General features: G+C 41.5%; 1 non-coding gene across 1 annotated transcript; it reads right to left on the bottom strand.

The window, feature by feature from the left end:
* Window positions 1-6,698: 6,698 nt before the first annotated feature.
* LOC122744906 lies at window positions 6,699-6,808 on the bottom strand. The gene has a single exon (XR_006355240.1). It is a non-coding gene; the product is annotated as a U6 spliceosomal RNA (small nuclear RNA).
* Between the last annotated feature and the right edge of the window lie 7,672 nt (window positions 6,809-14,480).

Below are 14,480 nucleotides of genomic sequence, written 5' to 3'. Positions count from 1 at the left end.
CAACAAATATTAAGTGCCTACTATGTTCCAAGTATTATGCTAAATCTAGGGGATAAAAGAAAGAAAAGGCAAAATATAGTCCCTGCTCTTAAAGAGCTCACAACCTAACTGGAGTGGGAGGTGGGGTAGGGAGACAAAATAAATAATTATATACAAACTATATGTAGAAAAAATTGGAAGTAACCAATAGCGGGAAGGCATTGGCATTTAGGGAGATTGGGAAAGGTTTCCTATAAAAAGTGAGACTTTAGCTGGAACTTGAAGGAAGCCAGGGGATTTAGGCAGCATAGATTATGAGGGTGAGCATTTCTAACATGAGGGTTGTTTGTCTTCCATTCTTGTTTGTTTGTTTGTTTGTTTGTTTTTGCAGGGCAATGAGGATTAAGTGACTTGCCCAGGGTCACACAGCTAGTAAGTGTCAAGTGTCTGAGGTGGGATTTGAACTCAGGTCCTTCTGAATCCAGGGCTGGTGCTTTATCCACTGCACCACTTAGCTGCCCCTTTGTCCTTCATTCTTGAAGAGGACCATAACATTAGAGTGATATCATAGCTTTCACTGAATTGGATTTAAGTGAGGGAGGGCTGTGCAAGGTCACCAACCTCACTCTCTCTTCCAGAGCCATCTGGGTCCATTAGCAAGATATATATCTGGATGACTGGAAAAAGCCCCAGATGTTTATGGCAATTGGGGTAGGGTGACTTGCCCAGGGTCACACAGCTAGGAAGTGTCTGAGATGATATTTGAACTCAGGTCCCCCCAACTTCATGGCCATTTGCTCTATCCACTGCACCACCTAGCTACTCCTAGCATGAGGGACAATCAGTGAAAATGCCAGGAGTCAGAAGATGAAATGTCTCATATGAGGAAGAGCCAAGTAGGTTAGCCATCCTGGATCAAGGAATCTGTGGGTAGATCGTTGTTTGTAAAAAGACTGAAAAGTTCTGAAAAGTTGTGTGTGTGTGTGCGCGTGTGCGTGTATGTATGGGGGAGGTATGGAGGAACTTAAATATTAAATAGATGATTTTATGGTTTCCACATCGGTAAAATGAGGAGGTTGGGCTCAGTGGCCTCTGAGGTCTTTTCCAGCTCTGGAGTTGTGATCTTTTAGCCATCCAATGGGGGCATGAATCTGCTCAGGCTAATATGTCCTGCAGGGACCCCCCCCCCCCAAATACCAGTATCTTTTTTTTTTTTTTTTTGCGGGGCAATGGGGGTTAAGTGACTTGCCCAGGGTCACACAGCTAGTAAGTGTCAAGTGTCTGAGGTGGGATTTGAACTCAGGTCCTCCTGAATCCAGGGCCAGTACTTTATCCACTGTGCTATCTAGCCGCCCCAAATACCAGCATCTTGCATCCACCTAAAACTCTACAACTTGAATGGGGAAAAGAAAGCATTTATGAAGGGCTCACTATAGAAAAGCACTGTGCTAAGCCCTGAGGTCACACATAGAAAAAGAAAAGTCCCTCCCTTAAGATGCTTACATTCTGATGCGGGTCACAATACTTAGAGAAAGTTTTAGCTGCAAGTCAGATGGAACAATCCCATGGTCCTTAGGGAGCAGCAGTAAAGCATATGGTAATACCTCTTCCCAAATGTCATTTCCATTAATAAAATCATATCAGATTCTGATGCTGAATCACTTGACGGAGCCAAGGACTTTGGTGACAAGTTTCTTTTCTGGGTCTTTGGTAGCTGTGACTGTAGCATCTGATATAGCTGCTCCAGCTATATCTCCGAAGGAATTGCTTCCTAGGCCTGTACCTGTGGGCACTGGGCTGGAAGCTATTCCAAAGGCTCTTGGGTTCAGGGTCTTGGCCTATCTCCAAGAGGGTCTGAAGGGTGATGGTGGTTAAGGAGGTGGTGGTGGTTTGATGTTGTCTTCTGTTTCTTCCTCAGGTGCCTTACTGTTTAGCTAGATTGGCCTGCCTACCCAGTGCATGACGGATGATTGGCAGTTGATGGGGATGGGCGTCTGTCTTCTCACAGGAGTAACTTTATTGAATGATACTTGTGAGGACTGGGCTGTAAGCAGGACTGATGGTATTTGGGGTGATGCCAAACGGACCCCCATACGGCTAGTGCCCCGATTCAGGTCATCCAATCTCATTGCCTTATATGCAAACTGCATATTCTTGCTACTTTGTCCTGAATCCTTATCTCTATTCTGATTAACCCTAATTCTTCCCAGTGTCTGCCTCCCCAAACCTGGTTCATTAGTCTCTTTTACTATTCCATTCCATGTGTGTGTGTCTGTGTGTCCATGCAGACGTCCCCATCATTCCTTTAGGAGAGGAGATATTCCTTATTCCGCTGGGGGATGGTGACCAGACCCATCATCCTTCTACATGAGGGGTTCTTATCCTGAAGTTCACTGACCCCAAGGGTGATGCGGCTAGATTTCAGGAAGTCAGTGAACTTAGATGGGAATAATTAAATCTTTATTTTCACTAGCCTTTATTTTTCTTATGTATTTTCCTATGTATTTTATACATTTATACATTTAAGAAACATTCAGAGAAAGCATCTATAGGCTTTACCAGACCACCAAAAGTGTCTCTGTCATGAAAATGTTTAAGAAACTCTGCTCTAGAATAAGGTGACTGTACCCTTCCAACCCTATCATCTCCTTGTGAATAGCAGCAAGGTATGATGGTAGAAAGATGTGAGATTTGTAATCAGAGTATCTAAGTCTGAATCCCTTCTCTGTCACTCATTACCCGTGGGACCTTAGATAAATCACTTATAACTTCCTTGGGGCTCAGGTTCCTCCTCTTTACAATGAGGGTGTTGGAATTGATGGCTTTGGAGGCCCCTTTTAGCTCTAAATTTATGATCATATGACCTCTTGTTCTCTCTTCAATAACCTCCCCTACATCTTTGAACTTTTCAAGCAATACTCCTTCCACTTCTTCTTAACTTGAAGGTTAAGGTCTAAGGTTCCTCACCAGATGCCACATTCTTCAGAATCCTCTTTATTAGAAGATATTTATCCACCTTCCCCAACTCAGGATTGGGAGGAAGTATAGGTAGACTCATTTCTGTATTATTCTTCTACCTCTATTCTCCCATAACCAATCAGCCTTTAAAACCCATCCAATCCATTTATGCCACCTTGTTCCCATCTTTGTTGCTTTCATCTACCAACTCCCAGGCCAGTCTCAATATTCTCAATACCTTAGTTCTAAGCTCATGTTATTCCTCTCTATCTATCCCCTGGCTTTATCCTGGGAGACTTGGATATTTTTGCTGATCATCTGTGAGGACCTGAACACATCATTCCTCCACACTCAGATCTCTGGATACATTGGCACAGCCATGCTTTGAATAGAAACTTGGGAGAGACTTTCCAGGTCATCTAGGACAGTTGTGTCAAACTTAAATAGAAAGGGATCCACTAAATTGTACCTAAGGATCCCTGTGAGTCACATATTAACTTAGTTTTTTTTTTATGGCACTTGGGGTTAAGTGAGTTGCCCAGGGTCACACAGCTAGTAAGTGTCTGAGGCTGGATTTGAATGCAGGTCCTCCTGACTCCAGGGCCAGTGCTCTATCCACTCTGCCACCTAGCTGCCCCATGTTGGTTTAATTTTAAAATGTAATCTTACTGGGGGCAGCTAGATGGCGCAGTGGTTAAAGCACCGGCCCTGAATTCAGGAGTACCTGAGTTCAAATCCGGCCTCAGACACTTGACACTTACTAGCTGTGTGACCCTGGGCAAGTCACTTAACCCCCATTGCCTGCAAAAAAACAAAAAACAAAAAACAAACAAAAAAAATGTAATCTTACTTCTATTTTATTGTATTTTAATTTATTTTGTTACGTATTTCCCAGTTATATTTTAACCTGGTTCAGGAAAAACTATGGAGTATTGCGGGGTTGTATGCAACCTGTGGTGGTGAGATTGACACCACTGCTCTGGTCCAATTTCCAATACTAATATTGCTCACTATTCATGGAAAATTCATTATCCTTTCTTTCTTTTTTTTTTTGGTGGGGCAATGGGGGTTAAGTGACTTGCCCAGGGTCACACAGCTAGTAAGTGTCAAGTGTCTGAAGCCAGATTTGAACTCAGGTACTCCTGAGTCCAGGGCCGGTGCTTTACCACTGCGCCACTTAGCTGTCCCCTCATTATCCTTTCTACTAGTTGATTTCCTACCCATTCTTTCTAACCCAACTAAAATCATCTCTTCCATGAAGCATTTATCTCCCTAGTTAGTAACGTTCTCTTTCTCCTTGTACCTCATGAAGTTGGTGGTATACCTCATGAAGTTTATTTAGTATTTTTCTAACACACTAAGTATTATTCTGTATTACAGTAAACTATTTAAAATCCCATCCTCCTCCTAGATGGATTGTAAGCTTCTTGAAGGCAGGGATCATCATGTCTTGTATTGCCTTCTTCTTCAGGCCTCAAATAGTGGTGTGCATACAGTAGGCACTTAATAGATGTTTGTGGCACTTAGTTGAATTTGAATGACTTTCACAGATCAGAGACTAAAGTTGAGTCATGGTTAGTTAAAGCAGCTAATTCTCATTTATTTGAATGAAAAATATTTGGGGGTAGGGAGAACACTGCCTCCTTTCTTGATGAGGATCATTCACTCTGCACAGGGTCTCAATGCAGACAGAGATACACATTTGTTCTAGTCAGTGTCACAGTGGAGATACAGAAAAATGTTTGATCTGGTCAATATTTCAGTTCAGACACAGTCAAAGTCACAGAAAGATGACCTGTCTAGACAGAGTCAGATATTTGCCCTGATAAGTGTCTCCAGGAGGATTCAGGCATGGACATGGTTTTCTGTGGTCAGGGTCTCTCTCAGTTCAGACACAGATAATTGCTGTGGTCAGGATCTCAATCTAGATGCAGATATTTGTTCTGATCGTATGCAGACAGAGATAATTACAGATCTTAGGATTATAGATCTAGAGCTGGAAGGGACTCCGGAGACCATCTGGACCTACCCCTTATTTTACAGATGAGGAAACTGAGGCTCAGGGAAGGTAAAGTGATTTGCCCAAAGTCACATAGATATGATGTGGCAGAGTCAGAATTTGGACCCAGGTCTTTTAATTTCAGGGACAATTTTCCCTACTGTACCATAATGCCTCCTTAATATTTGAAGGTAGACATAGGCACAGACAGATGTTTGCTCTGGTTAATGCCTCAGGGAAGACCCAGACATATATTTGCTTTGCTCATTTTTCTCAGTGCAGACCCAGTTAGATATCTCTAGTTGGCTATCATCTCAGTGTGTTTACAAACACAGATGCAGATAGACGTTTTCTCTAGTCAGTACAGTTATCCCTTCTACAACAAGAGGATTAGGGATGTGGCATCTCCCCATGATCTGGAAAATCCATGTAAAATTTTTTGGTCCTCTATAGCAGAGAAGTCTGATTTTTTTCTTTTTCTTTTATGGGGTGTTTACAGTACCTTATTGTAAAATTTGGGTTAAGTATTTGGTCATGGATTCTGTGTCATCTGCTGGCCTTTGTGTATCATCTGTGGCTTCCACAAAACTCTCCCAAAATTCTCTTTTAATTTCTTATGCCAACCTATGATATATCAAGACCATGAAGGGAAAAGGTGTGATGTAGAAGGGATAAGTGTATCTCAGTGCAGACAGAGAAGAAATCATGCTATCTGAAATTGTCTTTCTGTATTTGGCTGCCTCTTCTGGCCTGAGATCTGTGGTTTTTATTTTTTCCATTATATGCCTCAAAGTCTTCCCATATCCTTTGGAATCATTAATAAGAGCTTGTGTGGCTTGGTCACAGGAACTCCTGAAAAGAATAACAGAGGACTACAGCCTTTGCATTTTGCAGTGATCTGCAGAGAATGCATTACATTTGTGTTTCTGCCAGCACTAAGAAAACCTAAATATAATTTAGTCTCCCCATGAGAGAAGGTAAAAAGGGCTCTCTACTCTCAAAAGTAGAATCTTAACCTGTGCTTGGAGGATATGGAGTGAAAAAATGTGACAAAATGAAGGACAGGAAGAAGGCTATCTGGAGAAATGTAATAGGAATGAGACTCTTCTGAAGAATTTAACATACTACCAGATGCTAGAAGGAAAAAAGGTTTGAAGAATATTAAACTTCACATACCCTTTGACAACTACTAGGTCTATTCCCCAAAGAGATCAACATGTGAAAATAATTATAAGAAGTTCTCTTTGTGACGGCATAGAATTAGAAACCAAGGGATTGTCTGTAAATTGGGGAAATGACTGAACAAGTTATAGTGTATAAATGTGATGGAATTATATTGTATTGTAAGAAACAGTTTCAGAGAAATCTGGGAAAATTTATATGAATTGATGCAGAGTGAGGTGAGTAGACTAGGAGAACAATTTATACAATAACAACAATGTTGTAAAGACAAACAACTTTGAAAGACTTAGGAACTTTGATCAACACAATGACCATCTATGGTTCTTGATGACTCATAATGAATATGCTAACTATTTCCTGAGAGAGAGGTGATGGACTCAAGTACAGACTGAGACTTTATTTTTTTGACATGAGGAATTTGTTTTACTTGACTATACATACACATGCTATTAAGAGATTCTATTTTCTTAATTTCTTTTTAAAAACTTTAATCTTATTTTTTCCAGTTAAATGTAAAGAAAGTTTTCAGCATTTGTTTTAATAAGATTTTGAGTTTCAAATTTTTTCTCCCTCTCTCCCTCCAAATATGGAACACATCATGAATTTGCATGTCATCCTTGCACAGGGGCCATGCTAATCTTCTCTGTATCATTCTAATTTTAGTATATGTGCTGCCGAATGGTGGAGAAGGGGAGGTGGTAGGGAGAGAAGTCAGATTTTCATTTGAAAAATAAAATAAATTTTATTTTAAAAAAGAGACATGCAGAGATAATCGTCAGGAGAAGAGATGTGTAGTGGTATGTAATAACTCCCTTCTAAGAGGTATGAAAGTAGCTATTTGTCAATCTGATAAATATCAGAGAGTTTTGCTCTCTTTCTGCGACATATATCTAGGACATTACTATGGAATCTGATGAATACAATCCTGGTGAGATGATTCACTTAGGAAGAAATGATGTTGCCATAAAGAACCTGGAAATCATTGCTGGGGGTTATACAGTTCTAGGCAAGAAATTGATGACTTTAATCACTTAGGAAGTGTTTCTCTCAGTGCTACTAACAAAAAGTAAGGACTTTAAAAGAGAAAGGTCACTTTTCAAATGAACAGCTATTCCAGAAGATGGTACATAAGAATTGGATTTAGATTTCTGGGTTATGGTTTAAAACATAGATGTACTGGGCTCTCGTCTGAGGATGGAGTATATTTAATGAAGATTGATAAAATGAAGGCAAAATGATGATGAGGGACATCATCATTATCGTTATCTCTTCAGGATAGATACAATGAATGGAAACAGATGATGGGGAGGAGACAGAAGTTTTCAACTCTTATTTAGCTTCTTTTTCTTCACCAAACATCATCCTCTGAGGTCTCATTGTGGAATGGAAATGAACCTGATTTTTTGGGGAAGTCATGCCAGCAAAACTTAAGTTCTGGAAGGTTCTGGCAAGCTAGAAAGCCTTCTAACAGCCTTAGCCAGCAAACATTTAGTTTCCATTACAAGTGGAGAGACATAGTAGTCAAGGGCAATACCATTTTAGAATTTAATTCATTTGCACAATATTATGAGGAACCATGATGGAAGCTTTATGACTGAGCTACACTCCTGCCACTAATTTTGTAGGACCATGTTTTGCTCTTGAATTAATTTCCTGTGATCTGGCTTTGCTTCCATTAGGTGGGTTGGTGAGTTCCCTGTGTATCTATCAGTCTTTTCAGCCAAATATTATTTTTCTTCCTCACTGAAATTGTTTTCCTTTGTATCTTCAGAATTTCATTTTTGAGCATCTCCAATCTTTCTTGGGCTGACTTTCCCTATAACATTTTTTTTTTTTTTTTAGTGAGGCAATTGGGGTTAAGTGACTTGCCCAGGGTCACACAGCTAGTAAGTATAAGTGTCTGAGGCTGGATTTGAACTCAGGTACTCCTGATTCCAGGGCCGGTGCTCTATCCACTGCGCCACCTAGCCGCCCCTCCCTATAACATTTTAACCTGTTGAATCCTTTGAGCACTTTGAAATCTACTTTCCCCAAATCCTGGATGCATGTCAGACTATGTCCAGATTTCCTCTCTTCCTATATCACTAAACTTTAGGAGGGAGTGGTGACCTCTCGTTAGGGTTTCCAACATTTCTACCCAAGTAAACAGTTCCATTCTGTTGGTGAAGTTCCAATCTAGAATAAAATTTCCCTTTGTTAGGCTGAGCTGATGTTGGAAATAAATGCAACTCCCCCCCCCCCAACAAGAAACAAAACCCAATCAAACAAAAATCAAACCAACTATCAAAAGGGATTTAAAAAGGCAAATCAAAAGTTATTGGTCTTTGGTAAAGATAGGGCTCTAGCAAGAGAAGGTATGGTAGATAGAGAGCTAGACTTGGAGTGAGGAAAATATGAGTTCAAATCCTACCTCAGATACTTACTGGTTATAATACCCTGGGCAAGTCGCTTGTTCAGCCTTGGTTTCCTTATCAGTAAAATGGGAGTAATAGGTTGTTATTAAGATTGACAAAATACATAATTGATGGAATCACTTTGTAAACAAAGTGCTACATAAAAGTTAGTGACTTTTATTGTCTGGATACTCAAACTGTCCCATATCTTACCTTTATACCAGGTTTGTGATGTTTTCAAAATTCTTCATCTATTTCCTCTTTCTGCACTGGTGTCTGTAGTATACTAATGACAAAATTACTTCCATTTCTTCCTCTACTTACCTTCAACCAAATACTCTTTATTATGTTCCCTCTGCTCTGGTTCTTATATACCTTCTTAGTCTACAATGCTATATTACCTTCCCCATTTTACTTATTCTTTTTCCTTTTCTTTTTTTTGTGGGGCAATGAGGGTTAAGTGACTTGCTCAGAGTCACACACTAGTAAGTGTCAAGTGTTTGAGACCAGATTTGAACTCAGGTCCTCCTGAATCCAGGCCAGTGCTTTATCCACTGCGCCACCTAGCTAACCCAGTTCAATAACTTTTTGAGCATAGTTTGAAATTGCTTTCCAGAAGGTCTAGCTCAGGTCCCAGCTCTACCAGCAGTACATCACAGTTGTCATTTTCTTTTTGTGTGTGTTGACTTTGCAAACCTGATGAGTAGGAAGTGGAATGCAAGAATGTAAGTAATGTAAGTAAGGAATGTAAGTAATGAAACACTTGTTTCAATGCATATTTCTCTAGTTATTAGTGATTTAGAACATTTTAAATCATGGCTATTGATAGCTTTGATTTCTTCCTCTGAAAACTGTTTATATCTTTCGACCATTAGTCAGTTGGAGAATGGCTATGATTTTTATAAATTTGAAACAGTTCTGTTAGAATTGAAACCTTTATCAGAGAAACTCACTGCAAAGATTTATTTTCTATTTATTTTCTTCTTTTCTAGTTTTAGTTGCCTTGGTTTTGTTTGCGTGAAACTTTTAAGCTTTATGTAATCAAAATTGTCCATTTTGCCTTCTGTGATCCCTTTTTTATCTTGTTTGGTTATGAATCAAAGAAAGGAGGGAAGGAGGAAAGGAAAGAAGAAAGGAGGGAGGAAGGCGGGAGCTAAACCTAACAATTTCTTCATAGCTCCTCTTATTTGTTTATGATGTCAACTTCTTGTCTAAATCATGTGCCCATTTGGAACTTATCTTGGTATATCATGTGAGATGATGGTCTATACTTAGTTTCTTCCAGATTGATTTTCACAATAATTTGTGTTTATGTCATTAGAGTTTTGTTTTTGAGAATTTACCACCCACCTTGGGTAGAATTTCCCATAGAATTTTAGGCCACCAAATCCTACTTACCCCTTCTCTGAACTCTTTGAATTCAGTCATCTCAAATCTAGTGTGCATGGCAGACTAGGATCAGATTTCCCCTCCTCTAACATGAATTCCAAATAGGAGTGGTAATTTCTACCTAATTCCTATTACATTTGCTTTAGTATCCAGTGTTTCCTAATTGTTCAGAATTGTGTCCAAAATGGAAACTGTCTGCATTGTTTTTGAAGAATGAAATTTTCATTTAGACCAGTCAAGAATTTATCCATTCCTCTGTTCTTGGCTGAGACCCCTAGCAAAAATGTCCAAACAGTTCTATCAATACTATCTTATGCCTCCCCACTGCATTTGCATCTTTTCCTTCTGTCCATGTGTTCTGTAGGGTATTTTTATAAGAACATTGCTTCTGTATATTGCTCCATTGATTTTCACCCAAATGCTCTCTATTATGCTTCCCTTCTCTGGTTCTCTTCATAGATAACTAGATACTAGATACTAGATAGGTAGATAGGTAGATAGTGGATCTTAGAGGTAGGCAATGAGTATCCAGCAGAGTTGATCCAATAGGGGTGGTGGTAACATGATCACACTTGTACTTTGGAAGGCTGAGGGGTGGCTAAGGAATGTCTGCATGGATTTTGCATGAAGAAAATATACTCTATGTATATTTACCCTGATCTCAGGTTGGTGGCTCTGTTTTGGGGGGCTGTGTGCAAGTAGGGTAGATAAACAAGGATGGGTAGCTTTCTGGATCTGTTTCTAAATGTGATTTGGGCTGTATGTGTGAGAGAGCAGAAGTTGGGGGATAACATTTATGTATGTATGTTATGTGGTGTTGAGAAAAAGTTAGGTGAAGTATGTGTGCATGTATGGTCTGAGTTCAAGCTGGTGATTTGTGCCTATGGATTGGGCATGAGTGTATATTTATGGGAGGGAGATTGTGAGTGGTGAGTATGAGAAAGGGGGTGGGATGAGAGTTGAATGTGTGTTTGTGGGTGGGTATTGAAGCTCTTTGGGTGTGGTTGGATGTTGGGGAAGCTATGTGAATGTTTGTGTGTGGGAGCAGAGTTGTGTGCCTGTGAGCAAGATGGATTTGAGGGTTGTATGTATAGGAGAATCTGAGGGCTGTGTACATGGCTGTTATTTGTGTATTTGAGAGGGGAGCTACATATGGGTGTGTGCATGGGGCTGTATGTTAGGGATGCTCTTGTGGGGTTGTTGATTGTGTGTGTGTATGCACGCATGTGCAGGGGTTTAGGTGGAGCTGGGGGGCCCTATGTGTGTTCCATTTGGGCTCTGATGTGTGGCTGGGCTATGTCGCAAGTGGGCAGCATGTATGTGAATTAAGCTAGGGATGAGTCAGGGAGGGCTTGGTGTGTGGGCTGAGTTAGGGCTGCCTGTGTATGAAGTGAGGCAAGGGATTGTGTGTATTTGTGTTTGTGTGTGGGGGCTGACCTGGGGCTGTGTGTTGTTGGATGCCAAGGGGATTCTCTGTGTAGGGATGTGAGGCAGGGCTACTCATGTGTGGGCTCATTTCAGTGGTGGTGCACTGAGGCCTGGGGCTTGATCTGCATGTCATGGTAGCTGTGTGTAAGGAGGACATGTATGAGTGGGTGGGGCTACATGTATGGGAGAGTTTCTGATGCAAGGCTGTGTATATGTGATGCACTGGGGGCTGTATGTATGTGGTGAGAGTGGTGAGGTGGAACTGGGACTCTGTGTGTGTTTGTATAGGATGTTGTATATGCACGTGTTTGGGGTTTGGGACCATGCTATGGTTGGGCTAGGGTCAGGGCAGGGCCTATGCGGAGGAGACTTTCTCTTCACTGTCAAGGAGGATGAACCCCTGAGTTATTAGCTGGAGTGCTAGTAGGCTGATGACTATCAATAGATGCAGCAGAAGGTCTGGGGCTGGGTGGCCAGTGTTCTTTGTACTGGGTATCCCTGCAGGTTCCAAAACTCAGATCCCCTGTGTGTCTGATAGGCTTCTTGCACTCTGGAATTCTCTCTTTGCCATTGCCTTCAGAACTCAGTTCCTCTGCAGAATCTTTCCTATCTCTGAGCATGTCCCTCTTCCTTCCTGCTTTCACCCTGCCTTATCTTTTCTTTTCACTCTGCCCAGGGTCTGTTCTTCTACCAGATGAATTCTCACCCTGGGGAGGAGATCATGCCTACATATTTTCCTGGATAAGTCACAAGTCTACCCATTTATCTAAATCAGTCATGATGGGTCTTTCCCACCAGGGGGCGCTGGGGTCCCACAGACAAGCCAGGACCCACTCTGCTAGGGATGGTAGAAAGGGTCCCGGCTGGGAGCCAAGAGGGCTATTGTACAAGGCAGTCAGTGAGACCTGGGGATTAGTGTGGTCTGTGGGGTGGTGGTAGTAAAAAGGCTTAGGGAGTCAGTGAGCAGGGGGTGGTGGTGATATGTGGTATTAATGAAGGATTAATGGGGCATAGAAGATTAACGGGAGGTTAGTGAGCCCTTAGGGCTAAATGAAGACTCCAAACTTGTACTTGGTGGGGAGAGGGCATCCTACAGAGTTCTATGTTTAAGAGCTTTGTCTGTGGCCCTCCTTCCCACCCTCAGTCCAGCAGGTGCTCTCACCTGAGAGATGGCACTATACTCCCTTAACCTTTGATCTCCATGATCCAGCCATGGCCATTGTTGCTTCTTGGATGGACTCTGGAGGTCCTATCAAAGACCATTCTATTAGTTGTGCAAGGCTTGCCTTATTTGGGGCACCACTTAAGCCAGGAGGAGGTAGAAGTGGGAGTGGGCATAGGCAGAAAATAAGGTTTACTGACCTGATATGTCCATGAAGCCACAGTGCTTCTAGGTGTCCATCCTGCTGCTGGGCTCTGGCATGCTGTAGGGCAGCATATGTAGTGGTGGTAGAATCAGGATGCATTCAGTTTGGGGGTTAGGTAATGAAGTTGTAATGATGGGGACATGGTGATAAGGTCAAGGTGAAATGGGTCACAAGGATGAGGGCACCATCATGAGATCATACCTGAATGGATCACAAGGGTGAATTCATGGGGAACTGGAACTTCCAAAGGCCAGGGCTGGCTACTGTGGTGACTATTTGTGCCAGGGTCAACCTTTAATTTTCTTGGTTAGGGAGGCAGTATGTATGAAGAAAATTAGTCTTTGAATTCTCAAATCTCCCCTGCCATGTTTAGAAGCCTTGACAAATTTTGAGAGAAGGGCCATAATCCTGGGAATTAAGGGGGAGCCCAGGCTCCAGTTCTAAGGGTAGGAAGGGTCTGGGTAAAGGTCCCATTATAAAACCCCTAGCTTCATTGAACTTCTTGGAAATGGTACAGCTTTTTGGACTTTATTTAGAGAATATATATTTATGTATATACATATACACATACAAACATATACAAACACACATATATATGCACACATATGGTTCTTGGTACTCACAGTGTTCTTTGGTCTTGCTTTGTGCCCCCATTTTCTTGTTTTTTCATCCTTTGGGGGTAGGAGAAATCTACTGTGTACAAACTTTAGTCATGGGAAGGGAATGAGCATTTATACAGTGCCTACAATGTGCCAGACACTGTGCTAAGCATGTTACTAATATCATCGCATTTATTCTTCACAACAACTCTGCAATATAAGTTTTATTATCACCCCACCCCCTTTTACAGTTGAGGGAACAGAAACAAACAGGTTAAGTGACTTGCCTAGGGTAAACACAGCTAATAAATGTCTATAGCCAGACCCTGAATCAAGAACTATTTGGGTAGAATCCAATGTCCTTCCGAAAAAGGCAGGATGAGCAGATAACAGGACCACTACTCTTCCCTTCCCTGTCCTTTTGTTTCACAAGACTTTTCTCTAGGAACAATGGGGAAAGTGCCTGACCTAGTTTCTCTTTGCTCTTCTTTCCACATTGATCAGTCTGTCCATGTCTGCTTATCTGGTCCGAACCAGTATGATCAGTCTGGGTTGGTCTATTTTTGTCACTTTGCCTGTGTTTGTCTATATAGACTGAATAGACATTTAGCCTACTTTAAGCTGATTTACCTTGGGGTTAGCCTGTCTGAACTAGTTTATCTGGGTTACTCTGTTTGGGTTGGTTTGAATTCTTCTATCTGAGCTGATTGGTGGGGGAAAGTTTATCTCTACTGATTTGTCCAGGTCAGTCTTTTTGGGCTGGATTTGAATATTTTTAGAACTGGACATTTTGAGTTTGTCCCAGGATCTAGAGTGCCCTCAAACCTGGGCTGCTGTCCTGGAGCTGTTCAGCAGGTGGCAACATAGGAATGCGACATAAAAACCCAGGACTGTTTGCAAATGAAATGAGAACACTCACTGTCCCTTTGTGATTCAATGAAACCTTTCTCCAGGAGGGCCCACAGTCACAAGAGTGATGGAAACATTGAAAGTCAAGTCACATCAACAAACATTTATTAGGTGCTTAGTATGTTCCAGGCACTGTGCTAAGTACTGGGGATACAAAAAAAGACAAAAGATCAAGAACCTGGCCTGGGCTGCCCAAATCCTGGGCCTGGACTTTTAAGAGAGGCTGACAGGGAGTAGAACTGGGGATGTTTGTGGAGCTGGGACCAGTGTCTCTTGC

Source organism: Dromiciops gliroides, chromosome 2 (genome assembly GCF_019393635.1).
Source record: "Dromiciops gliroides isolate mDroGli1 chromosome 2, mDroGli1.pri, whole genome shotgun sequence".
In the NCBI taxonomy this organism is placed as follows: Eukaryota; Metazoa; Chordata; class Mammalia; order Microbiotheria; family Microbiotheriidae; genus Dromiciops; species Dromiciops gliroides.
Note: the sequence above shows the minus strand (reverse complement) of the source record. Positions and strands in the feature narration are given on the sequence as shown.